We start from the raw sequence: 4,081 nt of genomic DNA, 5'->3' as shown, positions 1-4,081 counted from the left end.
ACTCTCTCTCTCTCTCTCTCTCTCTCTCTTACTCCATTCCCCTTTCACCTTTTTCTGGAAAACATTTATTTTACTTTTGTCTTGTCAAGAAAAGTAACATCTCTCAATATATCCATCCCAATATAATGTCCACCCCTTTTGCTCACCCTCACTGCCCCCCCACCCCGCACACACCCACACAATCCCAAACACAACCCCTCACACACTCCCGCACAAAAGCTCACTCAAACAATGAAGAAACCCATCCCCTGCTGATGGACCCTTCAAATTCTCACACGTTTGCGCCCTCGACTGTCTTTCTTGCTTCCTCTTTCTACCTTTGATTAAAAGGACAAATAGAGTCATACAGCAAAGGTAAAAAGAAAGGGGAAAAATAAGAAAAAAAGGAAACAAAACTGAAGTGCATGTACGTGCAGAAACGTGAGCCTTTTTGGACCTTTCACCAACCAAAGGGAAGAACTGAGGATCTAAAGGGATCATTGTAAAACTCCTACATAGCTATTGCTTTGCAAACCCCCCTTCCAAAAAAACAACTCGAAACAAAACGAGGATAGCCAAACAAAAACAAAAACAAAAACAACTCTCTCCCTCCACAAAAAAAACAAAAGAAAAAAGATACAGTTTGCGCACTTTATGTGCAGAATAGTTGAAAAGAACGATTACGGGGTTAAATGTATATTGACTGGAACAACAAAAAGAGGAAGACGTTTAATTAAAACCTAAAGGAGGAAAAAGACCTAACGAAAGACTGGAGAAGAGTTGACACCCTCCCCCCTCTCCCTCCCCTGTTCCCAGCAGTCTTATTCTTTTACCAGCGAATCCATTCTCTGTTTGACCAAGGATAGAAGCTAAGGATTGTCGCGCGCGCCAAAACTTACTTTTGCGCCAAATTTTTTTGGTGCGCAAAGCTAACAAACCCCATCCCATGTGCAGGAATATTTTAATTGGTATGTCAGCCTGCCCCTCGCTGGCCCAGGTATATAAAGGCAGGGTGTCCACGACAGAAGGCAGACAAACTTTCCAGGACTCCAGAAACAGCGTTGGGTCTACAGTGCGAGGAGACATATCTACCACATTTTGTAAACTGATCGCCAGGTCGAACTTGTTCTTCAAAGTAAAAGTGAGTATAGCTCTTGCTCTGGGACATAATTTGGTGGTGGTAGAATTTGTTACCCTGTGTTTCCAGCTATCTTTCTTTCTGTCTCTCTTTTTTTCTTTCTCTCTTTCTTTCTTTCTTTCTTTCTTTCTTTCTTTCTTTCTTTCTTTCTTTCTTTCTTTCTTTCTTTTTCTTTCTTTTTCTTTCTTTCTTTCTCTATTTCACTTTCTCTTCAATTTCTTTTTTTATCTCTCTGTCTTTCACTTTTTTGTTCAAAACTCTCTTTCTCTTTTAAAAAAAATTACTCTCTCATTCTCTCTCTCTCTCTCTCTCTCTCTCTCTCTCTCTCTCTCTCTCTCTCTCTCTCTCTCTCTCTCTCTCTCTCTTTCTCTCTCTTTCCCTCTCACCGTGTGCTTCTTCCCTTCTTTCTTGCTTTCTTCCTATTTTTTTTTTCTCTCTCGTTCTTTTTTGCTTTCTATCTATCTATCTATCTATCTATCTATCTATCTATCTATCTATCTATCTATCTATCTATCTATCTATCTATCTATCTATCTATCTATCTATCTATCTATCTATCTATCTATCTATCTATCTATCTATCTATCTATCTATCTTTGCAATTGAATTTAGATAATACTTTTAAAATAATTTTATTAAACGTTCACTGTACCCACAAATTAGGTGGACATTTTAGCAAGGTTTAATTTAAAACCTGTCTATATTATTGTAGATTTGAATTCATGTAAATTAAGTCTAGTTATTGGAACATTAATCTAGTCTTTAAAAAACCAAACAAACAAGCAAACCAGAAAAAAGGAACATAATAAATGGTACAGGAAATGCTTAAGCATTCTAAATAGATGGATAGATAGATAGATAGATAGATAGATAGATAGATAGATAGATAAATAGATAGATAGATAGATAGATAGATAGATAGATAGATAGATAGATGGATAGATAGATAGATAGATAGATAGATAGACAATATTATAGACAGAATTAGAGGCAGCTCGTTACTTAACGTTTCTTGCTGCTGTGTTAGCATAAATGCTGAGGCAGCAAAATATGTTTAACCAGGAATGCTTTCAAATTCAAAAGGTAAACCTGTTTATAAAATTCTAACATGGCCTTGGAACAATACTAAAGATCAACTCCTCTTTCTACATTTCTTACTACTTAAACCACCATATTCTGTCAAACGTCAATTTTTAGCTTAGTTTGCCTAGAATAAGTTTAAACAACAAAGCGTTTAGTGTCTGTGGTGTGAAGTTTGCCCTATCTGCCTAACACGAAAAAGACTTAAGTTCGATTCCCACGTATGTGAGTCTATTTTATAGGGTACTATATCTGTCTTTCTGTTGATGTGGTATATCTTATTCATGCTTCGGTGGCCATAAAAGTCAGAATAGAAAATGCCTGCTTTCTTAATTATGTGAATTGCACCGATGGGACCATGTAATAATGCAATCGTGGTGAATTTTAGGGAATTACAAAGAAATTCGTTAATGTTATTGCTATTAATGAACACAATCATTATGTGGACAAATATGAATGAACACTTCGGTATATTCTTAGAAGAGAAAATAACAAGATATTGGCATGTTTTTTAAAATTAAATAATGAATGGAAATATCTTGAGAAATTGATGTCAAACATGGAAAAACTGTGTCAAAAGACTTAGAGCTTCAATTCAGTGTGACCAGTTACTGTAAGGGGAAAAATTGATGTAGATTTCAATGAAATCATTTTCGTAAATTTTGATAGTTCGCTCGAACAACATTTCTCGATGTTAAGTTTCTTTTGTCTCCCCCCCTTCCCCACCCCAATCTGCCCTAAAGTATAGATGTTTATCATCAACTAGAAAAAAATATAAACCAGAGAACAGCTTTTATTCGACATATTTTTAGTTTTGAGAGCATAAAACATAAATGACAGCGCTAGTTAGGCACAAGTGATACATTACATTACGCGCTATGTTTAAATTTATCTAATTTCTTTTTTTTTCTCGGAAAAGTAACTTCTTGGCAAAAAGTAAAAGGTAAAACGATTATAATATGGATATTTATCAGCTGTTATGCAAATAAGGTTGGGAGAGTGATGTTAGGAGACCTGAATATCGTCTTTATTCACGTCTCACATAAATTTACACTTTTACTTTGTATGGAAAAAACAAAAACAACACACCTACCATCTAAGAAATGAACTGACCTAAAAATGGGCAAAGTTAGTGTTTCTACTTCCACTGTGTTTCTAAATATAAGAAAAACTGACCACTGTCCACTCTCTCGTCCACAGATGGCTTTCCTCATCAAACTGGCCGTGTGCCTGGTCGCCTCAATCTCTCTGGCAGCTGGACAAAGCTGTAAGTTTTTGCTTACCGATATTTTTTCTTCTTTATATAATATGTAATTTTGTGGGCTCTTATTTACTTTTACTTTTTCATCCTCTGTTGCCGTTAAACGTCGAGGGGGAGATGCAGTTTTCTATGGTAGGCCAGCTCCGCAGCTCTTTCAGTTGTGATTTTATGTTTTCTTAGGGTTTCCTTGACACCCTCGATCCACCTTTTGCGTGGCCTTCCTCTTTTTATTATTATTAGATCTATTATTTTGTTTTACATTTTCACCTTGTAAGAAGAAAAGTTTTTCTTTTCACTGATGATAGAAGACACAAACGTTAGCACGCACAGTAATACGTGAAAGCTACTAAGCTAATATCATTTACAGTGCATTCTTTTTTACTAAGAATGCGTTTTGACCTCGGTAACGTTTATTTTGTATTATTATTACTGTTATTATTTTCTCTCTATTTTTTTTTTCAAAGAAATGACTTTAACTTCTTTTTTATCGCAATGACATGGTTAGAGAATAACACAATTTTAAAAATTAAACTTTTCCCTTGCCCGTACAGGTGTGTTACTGTACTGTGTTCATTATATTGTTATTATTAATATTATTTATATTCATATTCATATTCATATTC

This window comes from Aplysia californica, unplaced genomic scaffold (genome assembly GCF_000002075.1).
Source record: "Aplysia californica isolate F4 #8 unplaced genomic scaffold, AplCal3.0 scaffold00141, whole genome shotgun sequence".
NCBI classification, from domain to species: Eukaryota; Metazoa; Mollusca; class Gastropoda; order Aplysiida; family Aplysiidae; genus Aplysia; species Aplysia californica.
This window is presented reverse-complemented; position numbering follows the sequence as displayed.